Genomic DNA, 18198 nt, shown 5'->3' with positions numbered 1-18198 from the left:
ACTTATTTATAATAAGAAATTATTCTAATAAACACTTTTCAATTTTTTTGAAGAGAGTCTATTAAAGACTATGGTCATAAAATGGTGTTAAATACATGTATACATACACACAGCAGTGTGAGATATTTGAGGTTTGTCTATTTTATTCAAAATAGCCAATCTCTAGAGCATTCTCCTTTAGATACTCACAGTCCACCTAGGAGCCCTCAAATAGGAATTGAGGTACATAGACCATCAACTACATATCTAGGTTATCAAATTAAGGATTTGGTGAATAACAACAGCACTGGAAACTATTTTTGAAGTACTGTATAGACTCTGAAGCAGTTTGAAACAATCCCTACCCTGTGGGTTAGCAATCTAATTAAGCACCTAATTTTGAAAATTGAGCACTTGGTGTTATCACTTGGTAAGCAGATGGCTGATTGCACTATGGGGGTGGGAGGAGGTAGGAACGACAACTAAAAAAACTTAATAGAAGTTACTTGATAAGTCACTCTAATGGAGAATTTTGTTAGCCATTAGTGTTTTTCATCAACAATTTATGGGTCTCTCTCTGGACAAATGGTAGAATTGTACTACCTTGTCTCCCTGAAATTAGATGTGATTATGTGACTTTTTTTGGTCATTGACATATGAGCAAAAGTGACTTGTGTCATTTTCAAATGGAAGCTTTAAAAGCCAGTGTGCAGTTTATCTCTTTCGCTCTGCCATAGTGACTGACAATGCCATGTAGAGACTCTAGTAGCCTTGAAATGTGAGAAATAAACCTTGATATTTTAAGCCAATGAAACAGTAGGATTGTTTCCATAATATAATCTCTTAGCTTATTCTGACCGTTGTGAGGACCATAAAATCTATTCCTGAATAAGGGAAGAAATGAAAAAGCTAATTAAGATGAAGCCTTATTTTTATATGAGAGGGGGATGAGCACACTGTCTAGCTTTTTTCTTAACCAATGAAGTAAAAGTATAACATACCTTGCACCAAAAATATAACTTCCTAGATCTGGTTCTAAAAGTTGTTGTATGTATTTACATAAGGCACTTAGTACTTGTGATTCATACTTTTAGACAATATTTGCATTGAAGAGAATTTCAAAAAATCAAGCATGAAATATACAAAAAAAATAGGTTTTTATTTAAATTCCAGTTAGTTAACTTACAATGCAATATTAGTTTCAGGTGTACAAGATAGTGATTGAACACTTCCATACAACACCTGGTGCTCATCACAAATACACTCCTTAATCCCCATCACCTATTTCACCCATCTCCTTACCCACCTCCGCTCTGGTAACCATCAGTTTTTCTGTATAGTTAAGAGTCTGTTTCTTGGTTTGCCTACCTCCCTCTTTTTTAAAAAGATTCATTAATTTATTTTGGAGAGGGAGGGTATGTGCAAGGGGGGGGAGGGAAGAGGGAGAGAGAATCCCAAGCAGACTCCATGCTGAGCATGGAGCCCAATGTGGGGTTCCATCTCATGACCCTGAGATCATGACCTCATGACCCTGGCTCACCAAAACCTAGAGTCAGATGCTTAACCAACTATGCCACCCAGGTGCCCCCTCTCCCTCTCTTTTTTTTTCTCTTTGATCCTTTGTTTTGTTTCTTAAATTCTACATATAAGTGAAATCATATGGTATTGTCTTTCTCTGACTAACTTACTTCACTTAATGTAATATTCAGTAGCTCCACCCATGTTGTTGCAAATGGCAATATTTCATTCTTTTTTATAGCTGAATAATATTCCATTATATATGTACTTCATCTTCTTTATCCATTCATCTATGGATGGACACTTGGGTTGCTTCCACATCTTGGCTATTGTAAATAATGCTGCAATGCATATATGGAATAATATTTGCTTATTGACTTCCATTATAATTTTAGAATTGCTTTTCTATTAGAAAGAAAGCATGCTTGCTTGAAAATAGAATGGGAACTACATTTTCAAAGCTTATTATTCACTTTGAGGAACATTATCTTCATCTATGCACATTTAAATATCTTATAAAATATACCACAATAACTTTGCCAAATGGAAATATGATTCTTTTGGTTCCATTGTTTGTTTACTAGTTTTTAAAAACCTACTGAGTATCTTCTATGTGCTATGGGAGATCCAAAGATAAATAAAGCATGGTTCCTACCCCAGGAATGATAGTTACATAAATGTTGAGAAAATATATTAAATATTAAAATCTACCATAATTGTTTTATGTCCTTGGAAATTCTCATTTACTGCATTAAATTTAAATTTAAAATCAAGTCACCACGTTTGCATTTCATACACTTAACAGAGTTCACTAGCTAAAACAACAACAAGAACAACAAAACCTGTCATGAACATACTTTCCATCCTGAACTCAGAAATTTTTAACTGATTATTAATTGGTACTAGTAATAATGTCAGCATTATTCCTTAAGTCATTAGCAAATGCAAGACACATTATCATGCCATTTTTCTACAGTAATTTTGGTAAACAGACAACAAACAAATATTTCTATTTCTAGTGACAACCTGAAGTTGTGTGAACAGGGGTAGAATAGATCTTATTGCCCAGGGAACCCGACTGGGCAAAGCCCAAAGAATTAGGTAAAATATACAGGTGGATTCAGACAAGAGTTTGAGTCCAAGGATGTTATCTGTGACACAAGAGTTTAATAATAGGTATAAGCATGTAAATTCTAGAATATGGAAGGACAGATGAGCTAAGAAAAATGGCACTAGCCAACAAATGACTATGGAGTTGAATTATGATCCTAATACATTGGTTGTTTAGTGTCTAATGACTTAACATTCTTCACTATTTCTTTCTCCTTATTACCCTGTATTTACAGTCTATGGGAAAGGTGGAGCCCTCTAAACATTCTTTTGGGGCTCCAGTTATTATGGTAGGCCTGAAAGATGCAGGGATAGAGACCTGTTTCTGAGTTTCTCAGGATCATTCTTATAGACCACAGTCTTCCCAGTTGGTAGGACATTGGAGATCCATTCAGGTTAATAAAAGTGCCTCCAGATCTAAATATTAAAAAATTTTCTAGACACAATATGGGTTCAACATGCCTTTGAACAATCACTAGATAGAAGATGGAGAGAGCCATGTATAAGCTTCCAAGAGAAAAGGAAGACCCACATGTCACCTTTTAAGAAGGGCTAGATCTTTGTCTCTGCTTAAAGTAAAACATTTTGGATGGCTGATTTCATTTGGTTTATAAACCACACAATGAAATTTTATGATATCCTAAGGCATGGACCACTTTCTTTGGTGTAGGGCCTCCTCTGCCATGTGAATGATAGTGGATGTCTCCAAAAATAAGATATTGAAAGCAGCAAGTTAATTATAGTGTGACAAATTAAGAACCATAGTCCAGAGAGCTGACAAGAGCAGAAGACCAGGATAGGTTCTGAAACTAGAACTGTGGCGATTTGCTTTCTGTCCTATGTTATACTTCCTGCTGTGTGGAGTTAAGCAGGATTTTCCAGGTGAGTGTTTATAGCCAGCAGAAGAGGCGGGGTCCTGCAGGTACAGTTGCTACTGTTTAAGTTAAGGGCAAAGGCCCAAGGCCTTTTGGGAGGTACTTACATCAATCTTTAAAAGATCTTTGCCACTTCGGAAGATTCTTTCAAGGCAGTAAAGATGCTGCAGGCAAGATGGCACCTGGTGGAAGAGCCTGAACATGGGCATATGTGAGCCATAGAGATAAGTAATTCAATTCACTGCTGTACTTTATTAATTGAAAAATCAAAAAAAAGAAAAATAAATCAATGCGAAAAGCATAGCTAGCTTGTATCTGTAATATCATATTAAAGGTCTTGCTGATAAATATTTACGTCATTTATTCACGATTAGTATGTCCTTTTTATTTAGATTAGAAAGACATTCAAGTGGTAAGGAGCATGATCTCTTCAAACTCCTGAGAGACTAATATTAGGCTGTTCAATTTTATTCAGCTGATGCTCACCTGCCTACATTTTCAGCGTGAAAGTCAATGAGCTAAAGGTATAAAAAAATCTGGTCTAAGTCTCTTTGGACCAATACTGCAGAACATACTTTCCTTTGACCTCACAGAATCACACTAGGGATTTTGGCCCCTACACTGAGCAGTGGATGTGGTCTTTGTTGAAAAACAGATAAAGCAAATAATGGATGTGCTATTACTCTAAAGTAATTAACATTTTAGGCCTTCTACATAATGACAATATAATTTTGTTCATCAAATAATAACATCGATAATAGTAGCTATAACAATAAATATTATTTTGCAATATTGATATATGTACATTCCAGGAACTGTGCAAGATTTTCTCCATCTTTTGAAACTAAAGTACAAAATGAGAAAACACCACAGAATGGGGGTAGGACATCTCACTGGCCATATCAGAGGGAAAAAAGAAAAAGGTAAAGTAACTAAATGTCATTAAATAGAGAAAAGCAATGGATCTCTATGTATTCCTTGTTAAATAGTGACTGAAATAGAGAAAATAACCCAGGAAGTCAAGCACGTGAAGATTATAATAATTATTATAATAAAAATAATAACAAGTTACTGAGTACTCATTATGTAGCAGATCTTCTAAGTATGTTGCATAGATTATCTTATTTACTTCCCAGTGTAAAGATAAGGAAACTTAAGTTTAGGAGGTTAAACCTACACTACAACTACAGTAAGATCATGCAGCTAAGTAACAGAGTAAACATTCAAACCCAGATGCATCTGACTCCAAAGACTACTATGTTTCTAGACTTTGCTAAGGACTTGTATTAACTGCATTATAGTGAAAGTTACCTGCGGGAATATGGAGGATGGCCCATAACTTGGTCTCTGAACCAGACGTGATGCCTTACTTCTGTCACATAAGTAGTTTCTGTATGAAAGTACTAGCTCAATGAGTTTTTCAAATGCGCTAATTACATCTTTTTTAAAAAGTTAACTCTGTGGTAAGAGAACTTCTTTCATATTTTATATATTCCCATGAGTGCTAGGAAAGGAGAAAAGGCCAACAAAGGTCATATTCTCATGAACCAGACAGCAATTCCCATTGGCAACAAAGTACTGGAATTTGTCACAATGTTCTGTTACACAGGCAGTACTAGCCTGGAATGCACTGATTGTCAAGGAAATAGAGCCCTGAATGAAAAAGGCAACTGTGCCTTTTAGGGAAACTGAAGGACAGAGTATTGGCCTAAAAGAAAAGTGTCAAATGCCAAACCAAAAGATTTAGAGAGAAGAAGCCATGATTGCCTTTATAGAACTATAAAAACTCAGTGTGCTAAAGAAAACCTTTTACTTCTCTTGAGCCACTTCAATTGTTTGATTATTGTCATGGTGATCATAACTGAAATGTATTAAGTACTTGCCATAAACTAAACACTGTACATGTAATCATTCATTTAATTCTCACAACAATACTATGTAGTAATTACTATTGTCACAACCATTTTACATTTGTGGGAACCATGGCAATTGGAGGTTAGATTACTTGCCTTTGGTCATCCAGGTAGCAAATAAAGATCTGGAATTCTTCACCTGGGCAATCTGACATCAGAGTCTACCTTTCAACCACTCACTGTACTACACCTCCTCCTGAAACTGAAAAGGCAGATAGGATTAGCACTATAATTAACCTGGAGCCTAGTCAATTTTAGTGTTAAAATAATATTCATGGTTACATATCTCTTCTGGGTTGGACATAGACACATATATTGAAGTCAGAAAGATATGATAGGCAGTTCCCCTAAAGTGAACAGAAATAATTCAACTGTAAACATTTCAAAGGAAGGTTTTAAGGACACACATATGCACACATACAAAATTAATTGCTCAAAAGAAGAACCACTCTATTCTAATTGTTTCTTTTTAAAAATTTTATTTACTTGAGAGAGAGTGAGAGAGCACAGAGGGAGAGGGAACACAGAAGCAGAAAGAGAAGCAGATCCACTGCTGAGCAGAGACCCCGACACGAGGCTTGATCCCAGGACCCTGGGATCATGACCTGAGCTGAAGGCAGATGCTTAACTGACCAAGCCACCCAGGTGCCCCTATTCTAATTGTTTCATGCTCAAATGGTTTTTCCACTTCTGCTGCTTTCTGGCTAAGAGATCAGGAGGAATGCAAACGAAAGAGGAAAAACTGGAAAAAGCATCACACTGAAAATAACAGCTGGAACCTTAATCCAAAGATACTATATAGGTGTAGATACTATACAGGTGTATATATTTTATAAAAATGACTATTAGTTGTATATAAATCATTTGAAAAATTACATAAATTGTGATAAGTCATTGATATAAAGCCCAATAGAATACAAATCTTCAAATTTTAGTTTCACTAATTTGAAAAAAATGTTGATGATGTTGACTATTAGAATTAATTTTATTCCTACTATGAGTTAGGTACTATACTCTGCACTTAAGTCAAAATTGTTTCCTTTAGTCTGAGTTTACAAAAATGCTATAAAGAATAATTAGTATATGCTTATTTTACAAGTATCAAATTTTAGGCTAAAATAAGTAATTGCCCCCCAAATTGCACTAGCAGTTAGAGGAAGGGGTAAGTTTTGATCTCAAAAGTAATGAATAGGGTCTAAGACTTTTTTAAAAGATTTATTTATTTGATGGGGGAAGGGACAGAGGGAGAGAGAGAGAATCCTCAACCAGAATCCCCACTGAGCATGGAGCCCAACAGGAGGCTGGATCCCAGAACCCTGAGATCATGACCTGAGCTGAAATCAAGAGTTGGACACTCACCAGGAGCCCACCCAGGAGCCCACCCAGGCACCCCATAGGGTCTAATACTTGTTACCTACTATATGCCAGGTATTGATCTAGGCAATTCACAGGTATTGTCTTATTTACATCTGATAAATATTTAGTGGAGAAACATAAATAACATATTTCAATGGACAGGAACCATAGCTGCTGACTGTTTACTTACTGGAAAAAAGATTTATGGTCAGGTTAAATTGTGAAGTAATCAAATTTTATTCTCAGAGACCATCCTTCTCTTCTTTGGTCAAACTGGTAGAATGCATGCATACAAACCCTGAAACAGTGAGTAGAATCTCAGAATTTAACTATCAGGAATATGGTGTACATAGTCACGGCTCTATATTTGATGGACTATTGCTGAGCCCTATAGGCACATAGCTCAAAAAGACACTGACTGACAGCCAAATCATGTTTCTCAAAAAAATAAATATATAGAGCAAAGAAGGGATAGAACATGTCTAGCCAATAACGCATGTTTTAGTCCTGTCCCCAGAGAAAAGGGTTATAAAGAATTACTATAAAATATTAAGTTTGCACATTTATAACCTAACACCAAAAATATCTTTTCTCTCCCTTTCTTTCAGAGAGTAGTTTAAGTAATTCATCTAAAGTTGCAGAGCAAGGGGGAATGAATGCCAGGGAGACTGTCATTTTTCAGAGGTATGTTTTCTATTAAATTTAGATACCTTGTTAAAAATGGGTTTTCTTTTGCTTTTTGCAGAGCATGTCTTTTTTTCCCTTTATTTTTATAGCAATGGTTTCTTAAACCATTAAAAAATTGGTGGTCAATGACTTTGAAATAGATGTGTTTCTGGCCATTGAGAAAACCAGATGTTCACGTGCTCTGGTGGTGATTATTTGCTATTTTTATAATAATAAAAGGTTATTTTATTTTCAGGAAAGAATCCTGCAGAGCTCTGACTGAAGAAGACTTTCTAATACACAGCAGTTTGAAACATCTGCTCAAGAATTTAACAGCCCCTTTTGCATGCACTAGCATTTTGAGCTAAAACTGAAATATAACAAAGTCACAAAGGCCTTCTCCTGTCTCTGATTCACATGAAGATGAATCTGAAAGGGTGCCCTTGGATTCATTCAACATCCCTCCCCTGTCTCTTGCACACATGAAATATCCCTTCTTCCTTCTTCCCTTGCCATTTCACATGCATAACCACTATGGTCTGCAACCAAAACCATCGCCATCATACTTCAATAATAAGTAAATTTTAAAAAACTAATGTCTTGTCCTAAGCACCATCTCCCCTTGCTTTTCAAAAAAATCCTCATTTAATTAACTTGGTGTAGAGTCTGATGATTCTAATGTGTAGCCCAGGAAGTAATTTTTTTAATGTTATGTGTATTGTTTTCTTACTGAACTATAATTAACATACAATGCTATATTAATATGTCAGATATACAACATTGATTCAATAATTCTATACTTTACACAGTCCTCATCATAAGTGTAGTTACAATCTGTTACCAAACAATGCTATTACATTATTGACCATATTTCCTATGCTGTACCCTTCATCTCTGTGACTTATTTTTTCCATACCTGTAAGTTTGTACCTCTTACTCCTCCTTAACTATTTTACCCATTCCCCTCCCACTTTCCCTCTGGCAACCACTTGTTTCTTCTCTATATTTAAGAGTCTGGTTTTTTGTTTGTTTGTTAAAGTTAGGTATGAATGGAAGTAGAGAATAATTGGATTATTAATAACCAAGTATAGAGGGACAAAATATCTAAACATCTAGAATAATAATTAAAAGATGTTAAGATATTTTGACTCTGCACTTGACTATAGATAATCTAACTTTGTTCTACTCCCATTTATCCCTAACTTCAACTTCTAATATCAAGGTACTATTAATGATGGTCAATGTCTTTGAGAAACAAAATGAACACTCCTCAAATATATCTTGCTGCTTTGTCACTGGACATAATTGTTCTAATTTTTGTTTTTAAAAGGTGATTAGTGGCACACTCATATTTGAGCCCTGGATATTTGGCAGGTGACTAGTTTAGACTCCACTGAACCACATTCCTAAAATGAGAAACCAAAGGATACCTGACATTATAATAAACTTCAAACTACTTAATAAGAGTAGAATTTCTGATTACCCATCAACCTTGACTCCTATTAACTCTGCTACTAAAAGGTACTCACTAATGGCCAGAACCATATTTACCAATGTATGTGTTAGAGCTGTCATCTATATGAAATGCCCTTGCCTCTTTTTGGTTAGTCATAATCAGTAAATCCTCACTAGAAAAATGACAAACATCCTTTCATTAAAAATAGTAACCCCAAAGTTCTTTGTTATTCATGTTAATATAATAGATTTTTCCAAAGGAATTATGGATAAGGGGAACTTGAGATCATAATGCTTAATTTTCTATGAAGTTGCCATGTTCATTATGCAAAATTTAGTACAAACTATATTTCTCAGTCACATTAAGTGATTGGGAGTACAGAAAAGATCACATTTTCTTGAAAATTATTGAAGTGATATTTTCACCATAAATAAGGCAGGAGCAATACACTGACAATTTTCATTATAACCACTGAATCACTTTTCAAGAGACTGGAAATAACTAAAGTCTATGTGTTAGTTTTAAAATACAGTGGATGTGTATATGTGTGTGTACATTTCTTTTTCTTTTTTTAAAGATTTTATTTATTTATTTGACAGAAAGAGAGACAGCCAGTGAGAGAGGGAACACAAGCAGGGGGTGTGGGAGGGGAAGAAGCAGGCTCCCAGCAGAGGAGCCTGATGTGGGGCTCGATCCCAGAATGCCAGGATCATGCCCTGGGCCGAAGGCAGATGCTTAATGACTGAGCCACCCAGGCACCCCTACAATTATTTTCAATAGTTTTATTGGAGAGAAATTATTTGGTAATCACCAGTACTTATGATTCACCAACATAATTTTGAAACAGTAATTACCTACCTTTAAATGATTAGTACTGTTTTTAAATGGATTGCTGTTGTTTGTTTTAGTTTAGTTTTGTTGTTGTTTTATCACAGCCTCACCTCCATCCTCATCCCAGGGGAAGCCAAAGTCACAAATAATACCCATAGATCAAACAAGATCTAGAATTTTTATACCAAGATCCAAATATTAACAGACCAGGGTTTTTCAGGTCACTGGAGGGAAAGACTTCAAAAAAGCCCTTTAGGTCATTTCATTCTCCAAGCCATGACATGTGTTCTACTATGCAGCTCTCCATGTGAATGTCCTATAAAATGTATAGAGCACCCGGGGCTCTGCACAAAGAAGTTACTATGGAATCACTGCAGCATTTGTCCACAGGATCCCTTGGAATTTGATAATGCTTTGTGAAAATACCACCTTAATGCCCAGAGACATTCTGTTTGGAGCAGAGCAACTTGCTTCCAGCAATCCCAGCCAACTTGAGCAAACTGAACCCAAAATAACAAAAGCTTAGGCTCAGTAAACCTTGGAAGTTTACCAATATGACCTTGAACTGGAATTGCAGGGTTTTTTTTTTTCAATATAGACAACCTTTCTGATCAGTTCAGGCCAGGAACCAAGAACTAGCACAGCATTTCCCAACATGTTCATGTTATTAAGCGAAATCTCTGAACCTAGCACTTATCAGAATAGTAGGCATGCAGTAGGGATTTAATAACTGACTTGTGAATTAAGTGGGAAATTGTATATCTAAAAAATGAGTGTGTGGGTGGGTAGATATGAAAAGGGTGAGTTGCATGTGATGTTAACAATAGTTGCAGACAATTACAGACTGGAATACTGCTGTTGGGCCATAGTATTGACAGACTTACTGACATTACCTAGGGACAAGTCATCAAGTGGCTGTGATCTTGAATTTTCCACATCAGGAAGATCTTATCTTAATTAAATCCCTGCCATTCATGGTCATGGGATCTCTATCTGATATGCACTAGGTTCTTGAATTTTAGGTAGTTATAAATGACAGTACCATGAGGATATGCCATCAGCCATGATTATGCATCTGTAAATATACACAGCTATGGCTACTTGGCCCTGGCATTTCTTCCTTTGCAATGTCTTTGGGTCTACTAGTCTGGAAAAGTCATTTCTCTTTTTCTTTTTGATCTGCCCTTTGCTGTCTATTTTGATTCTTTCCTCCACCTAATTAAGTCAGAAGCATCTAAGCTGTGTTACTATTTGGAAGCTGTCCTGGGAAGCCTGGAGTACATGGAAGCAGACATTGTGGCACAGGAGATGTTCTCTCTGTCTCTGTCTCTCTCTGTGTCTTTTCCTCCCTCCTTATTTTTATTTTTATTTTGCTGGGCTGAAATGGCTAGAAGTGGTATCTTTGTTTAGACTTGAAAATAAGATGTTTCTTTTTTTAAAATTTTTTATTATGTTATGTTAGACACCATACAGTACATACATCCTTAGTTTTTGATGTAGTGTTCCATGGTTCATTGTTTGCATATAACACCCAGTGCTCCATGCAATATGTGCCCTCCTTAATACCCACCACCGGCCTATCCCAATCCCCCGCGCCCCTCCCCTCTGCAGCCCTCAGTCTGTTTCCCAGAGTCCATAGTCTCTCGTGGTTCATTCCCCCTTCTGTTTACCCCCCTTCATTAGAAGGAAGGGAAGAAAATAAGATGTTTCTTGAGATGTTTCTAAGAATTGGGGCAAGCTTTCTTTTTCTTTTATTCCTCTCATCAGTTTATGTTTCTTACTGCTACCATGCTCTGAATTGGCCTTTACCTGTCATTATAGTATTAATATCTGAGGCTCTGGTATTGGCCTTAGGTGGATAAGATAAAAGAGGAGGCTATTTGGCTTGCATTGGACCTAGGTACCAGGCTAGCTGTAGTCTATGCAAAAGACAGTTTACCACATGGTCCAGTACAACTCACTGAATATCCACATTGTGGTATAGGGCCAAATTTAATGGTAATAAGGTTATTTATTTTCTTCACCACAGTTTCTATGCCACAGTTTCTTTATGCCTAAAAGGTGAATAAATAAAGGCACCTGCCTCCAAGACTTGTTGTAAACATTCAATGAGAAAATATGTATAGTATGCTTAAAATAGTATCTGACTTTTGGTAAAAGCTATATAGTTTTTGTTATTATTCTATTATTTACTACCAAAAAGAAGGTGGGTGCATATTGCCAGAGCATGGGGATATCAGGAATACCTTATCCCTAACGAAAACACTCATTAAGCCCTAGTGCTTTCCTTGGGTGCTGAAGATATATCCTGTTTCCAATTAATGTCATAAGAAGAGAAAAAAGTATTCATGTCTGCCAGCCAGCTAGTATTAATCTAGCTGGTGAATCTTCCTTCTTGTTGAACTATTCTTATATCTAGATGTGATCCCATACAAAACAAAACAAAACAAAACAAAACACCCCACACATTTTTTTGAAGAGAGTCAAAAGCAAGTGCCCTTTCTGGATTTGACCCCCAGATATAGTCTGGTCCAAGAGGAGATACCACAATGTGAACATTGGTGGATTGGCCTAGAAATATAATTTCTTGCTTAGTGTTCACTTTGATAAGGTACACCTCACCCTAATGTAAGAACGATCCTAGGCACATAAGAGTGTGTGTATGTGTAGAAAGAAAAGAAAAAGGAGAAAGAGAAGGAGATTTGTTTTCTAGCCAAGAAACAAATGCTGAGCAATCTTCTTTACATGTCTTCCATTTCAGTTTTTCAAAATCAAAGAATTCGGATAACCAGGCATGACAGAGCTCTGACCCCTACATAATCATCTAAAGGAATTACTGCTTTGCACATTTTTTAAAAGAAGAATTTCAAACTTTAAGACAAAAAGCTCTTTTCTCCTCAGCAGTGAACACTCTCGCTTTAGTTGAACTTTTAAAGTCTCTAAACTGCTAGTCTACTAAAATAAAGTAAGAAAATAAAGAGAATGAAAGAGTTGTTCTGGTCTTGCCTGCCATTATAATAACAAAACAAAATAGCTGTTTACTTTCTCCTTCAGCCCTGTACCAATATCTCCTTCTCATACATATCTTTACTTGATATGTGTCATGAATTATGAATTTGCTAAGCCCTATTATACACTGCAGTTCTTTTATGAAGGACTAACTGGGAAAATCTACCTGTCTCAAGATACAATTATGGTTTGGTTAATTTTACTAAATTAATATACAGATCTAGTATACTGCAAAGAATATAGACTGAGTATCTAGCATAATGAACAAAATCTACATAGCTTGATATTAGCCCTCCACAAGGAAATATTGATATTGAGTAATACTTGGTACACTCCAAATTTGAACTCCTGTGACTATTCTACAGGCAAAGTTATACAACCTATATATAGGGAAATTATTCTCAAGTTATATCTATACTCACAAATCATTTTAATTTATTATGATAATATTGCATCAAAAACTGATTTGAGGGTGCCCGGGTGACTCAGTCGGTTAAGAGGCTGCCTTTGACTCAGGTCATGATCCCAGGGTTCTGGGATCCAGCCCCCCATCGGGCTCCCTGCTCAATGGAGAACCTGCTTCTTCCTCTCCTTCTGGTCCTCCCACCTGCTTGTGCTCATCCTCTCTCTCTCTCTTTCTCTCTCTCTTTCGCTCTTGCTCTGTCTTAAATAAATAAAATCTTAAAAAAAACTGATTTGAGTCCAGTAATTGACAGATTGTTTTCAACATGATTCAATGATTTTTGTTTCTTCCTTAATTATTTTGTGTGTATATACAGTTTGTTTGTTTGTTTTTAAGTTAGGTCTATGTCAGCCTGGGGCTTAAACTTAGGACCCCAAGATCAAGGATTGTATGTTCCACTTACTGAGCCAGTCGGTGCCTGATTGTGTATGCAGTGTTTTTTATTTGAGATTTCTGATCATATTAAGAAGCATTAAAGTACTTTATTCATTGTGAGGACAAAATAATATGTATAAAAGCATGATGTAAACTGTTCCACATTATGCAAGAGTGAGATAGTATTATTACCATGTGGCATTCTTCCAAGGGGATGTAGTGGCATGTAAGTAAGCCTACTTCTGCCTTGGCTTAAGATCTGTATATCTCCTATATCCCTGTCCACTACAATATCCCTGAAAAGAGTACACATACCCAGAAACCAGATTTACAAAGCTTCCCAAATGTCTTAGTATCATGGGAGTTTGAATGAACCACTAAATGGAGGTCTTTTAACCTTGTTCATTAGTCTTTTCAATGCTATTAATGACCTTTTATGCTCTTTCAAATTATTCAACCACTCTATATGGCCATGTATTCTCTCACCTTCCCTCTCTCTGTAAAATGGGAATATACCACTAACTCAATTACAGTTTCATGGTGGTAGAAAGATGGGTGAATATTGACAAAACACTTTGCAGTTTAAAAGGTCCATTCCAACATTAATGAGCATTATTGGAGGATTCCATTACAGCTTAAAGAAGTGATAATTCAACTGACATTACACTTTGGATCCCAAACAGTCAATTTCAAGCCCACTGTGTTTGAATCTTCAGATATCCATTTTTCCCATCAGGAAGTGATTTTGCTTGAGTTCATATGCTTTTCCAGAATTTTTCCTCACTGTATTTATGGTAAAAATGTACTATTCATTCATGAGGGCTTTTTAAAAAGTCTATGTTCTGACTTTCCCATTAAAAATATATAATCAAAATATTAGAGAAAATTCCAAACACAAATACAGGGTTTTTGGTTATCCAGATGTTGTGTTTAACAAATTGGATGAATGTTTTCTTCACAAATGTGATAACACTAAAAAGTTGCCTGTAAAGTGAATTTCTGTACATCAAATCCTATTTTTCTAGTGACTGTCATTGTAAAATTATACATTTGTTTCTGTAATGTTTGAGGATGCAACAGTACTTGATAATGATACATATAAAGGAATATGCTCATTTTTTATGAGACACAATATTTATTACATACAATGCTCCCATATTAATCATGGTTATAGAATAAAATGCAAGTTTAACAGCTTTGAAATTATATTAATTTTGTAACTAACCAAAATGGGGAGGGTTGAGAGGGAAAGTAGAAGGACATACAAGAGTGTGAATTTACTCATCTTTAATATTAAATGTCTTCTACTGTTACTTTTTCTCCCTAAATCTTGGCACATTGTTTCACCTTTGATGATATTAAACTGTATTCATTACTCCCAGCTTTAGAATTAAAATACCTTAAAATATCATCCAACAGAAGATAGAAGCAGATTTAGAAGAATGTATGTTAATACTTAAACTCACTTGCAAAATGCAAAGTAGACAGGGTTGCTTTTGTTTGATATAACAGCTTAAAAATCCCAAAAGAGGGGCGCCTGGGTAGCGCAGTCGTTAAGGCGTCTGCCTTTGGCTCAGGGCGTGATCCCGGCGTTCCGGGATCGAGTCCCACATCGGGCTCCTCCGCTGGGAGCCTGCTTCTTCCTCTCTCACTCCCCTGCTGTGTTCCCGCTCTCGCTGGCTGTCTCTCTGTCACATAAATAAATAAAATCTTTAAAAAAAAAAATCCCAAAAGGAAGAAAAGTTTAAATGAAATAGACTCACAAAACTATACTAAGAAGCCCTTTAGCACCTATTGGAGCCTTCTATTTCTCTATAATCTTCAGCAGGAGTGCATGCATCTCCCATTCCCAACACCCGGTACTAAATTTTCGGTTTTGGAAAATGATCTAAGATAGGAAGAAAGTGTTATACGCAAACAATGAATCATGGAACACTACATCAAAAACTAATGACGTACTGTATGATGACTAACATAACATAATAAAAAAAGGAAGATACATAAAAAAGCATGACCCAAACAGTTACAATTCCAAGTAAAGTAGCAAAGATGTAAATAGGAGCTTGTTTAATAAAAAGACAAATGGACTGGAAAAATCTCTAAAAGGAGTCATCAACTGTTTAAGAAGTTGGATCAGCATACACATCTCTTCACTAACTGTAGGACAATGAAAAAAAAACCACCAATAAATTCATCAGAGATACTTACGGTTCTGGTATGACCAAGCATAACATTTTCCTCACCTCAGCACTATGACACAATGATAAACACTTATGCATACCAGAAAAAATGAATGAATGAATGAATGAATGAATGAATGAATAAATAAATAAATAAATAAATAAATAAATAAATAAATAAAAGGAAGATTCAGCATTGCCAGGAGTTAAACATGTTGTTGTAAGAACTTGGGCATTGCCAAATTAAGGCTCAGACCACTTAGATATTTCCTAGAAGACTGATTGCAAGACAAGGTTAAATATGTCATCTACTGAAAGTAACTTATACTTGAAGCAAGGAGTAAGACTTAAAAATCCTGACCTACTTCATCCATTTGAATTATATGCTAACCTTATAGCATTCAAAATATAACATCAAAGATACGTATTTTACTTCTATGAAGTAACTTGAAAACAGAATCATTTCCTGCATCTCGAGGTTGTTGTTTTCTCTCTTGTCTCTCTTTCATCCCCATCCTAAGAACAAAATCACGTAGCTTCAAGAGCAGAGACCCTTAATATGGGAATCATTAACACAACCGAAGTACAAATGTCCTTAATATAATTTTGTTGCATGTGAAAATTATCAGTCATGGCTCTAATTGCAAAAGGGAGATAAAAAAAGAAAATGCATTGACAGTCTAGTACTTGACTTGGTCCAGAGCTGGTAACTTCTCAAAATTTTAGGTTAAAATGAGATCACAGATGGGTGGAATACAGGAAGGAGCAAGTTACTATAGTAAATATTCCTAAACTACTGAAAAGGTGAAATTAGTCATACATCACGTCTTCCAAATTTACAACATACAAAATGCCTATGCCTTTTGTACTCCGCATTTGTTAAATTTCTTTTTCAGGGGTGTTTCCGTAGTTTTATTTTCAAGTGGAACCAGCTTCCCACTCATTTTGTCAATCTGTTATGGTTAATTATAACACAGGATTAGAATTTGTGCCAAAAGATTCTACATAAGTATTTGACCCATGTTCAAATAGTGTTTACCAGGGATCTAATTTTTGTATTATTTCATTTCCAATCCTAGTTTGAGGCCTACTTGAAACCACAGAACATTCAAAGGAAGGCCTAGAGGAAGTGGAGCCCTTAATTCTTCTGAATCAGTGATATTTCAGTTTACTGGTAATCCATAACCCCAAGTCTTATCTCCAGAAATTCTCATTCAGTTAGAGAAACTCTGTGAGTATAACAGATACAGTTGCAGGTGGTCAATAGTCTACATAGTGGTGAACACTGCTCTAGGGATCTCTGAGAATATGATGAAAACTTGTTACCGTCTCACCATTTAAAACAATATTTTGTATACAATTTCAGTTTTCTGGACCCTGTAGTTCTATCCAAGCCCACCAGTTTAAAATCTAGATTTATATCAAAGCAGAATGCATACTTAATTTATAAATATTCTAGTTTTCTTTAGAAAATGTTCAGATTTATAATTTAACATAATTATCCTCAGCTCTGATATCTTATTGATATAGAATTGATTGTATAAAATGTTTATGTACTTCTCTCCAAAGAAAGATGCCTTCATCTCCATACTTGCCCTGAGTCCATCAAAATATTGATGCTTCCAGCTTCCCATTCCTGTTTTGGAGGCTTGGAATCATTCCCCCCACTGTCAATGTTAATTTCTTAACAGTTAATTTCTTAACAGTTGACAGTTAATTTCTTCATGGTAGTGCCATATCTATTCATTTTTATATTCTGCTCTTTCTTTCCCCTGCAACCTGGGTGCCCAAGATAAAAACAGTTTCTCAATAAATGTATTTGGTTAGCTTATTATTACCTTTTTAGATAAATAAAACTTGATTTTTTAAATATTGTGTCACCTATGCTTCCTCCAATGTAAGTAATCATGAAGTTTTTTGTTTTTTGTTTTGGAGTGGGGGAAGCTTTTTCTTAATTATTATGTTCAATTAGCCAACATATAAACATCATTAGTTTTTGATGTAGTGTTCAACAATTCATCAGTTGCATATAACATTTTTTAATTACAAAGATAGCACATGTTTATCATAGGAAATGAACAAAATGTAGAGAATGGTAAAATAAAAAACTGCACTCTCATATATTTTCTCTTGGGGTTATTGTTTAGAAATGTATTTTAAAAATAAATCTTCCCCTATCATAACTTCAATATCATTCCCAAGAGAAAGTCATTCTAAAACATCCAGCACCTTTGTAGTGTTTATATAATACTACTAGTATGTGTGTGTCTGTGTGTCTGTGTAATATGGTATTTATATATATTTTATATAATAGATTTCATATATAGTATAACCATAGAATTACATAATAAATATACAATATTATATATATTTATATAACATATATTTACATATTACATATAATATATACTACATATATTTCATATACTATACATACTATATAAAGGTATTTTAGCTATTTTATATA

The sequence above is a fragment of the Ursus americanus genome, chromosome X (assembly GCF_024610735.1).
Source record: "Ursus americanus isolate L20-20 chromosome X, mUrsAme1.1.p, whole genome shotgun sequence".
NCBI lineage: Eukaryota > Metazoa > Chordata > Mammalia > Carnivora > Ursidae > Ursus > Ursus americanus.
Note: the sequence above shows the minus strand (reverse complement) of the source record.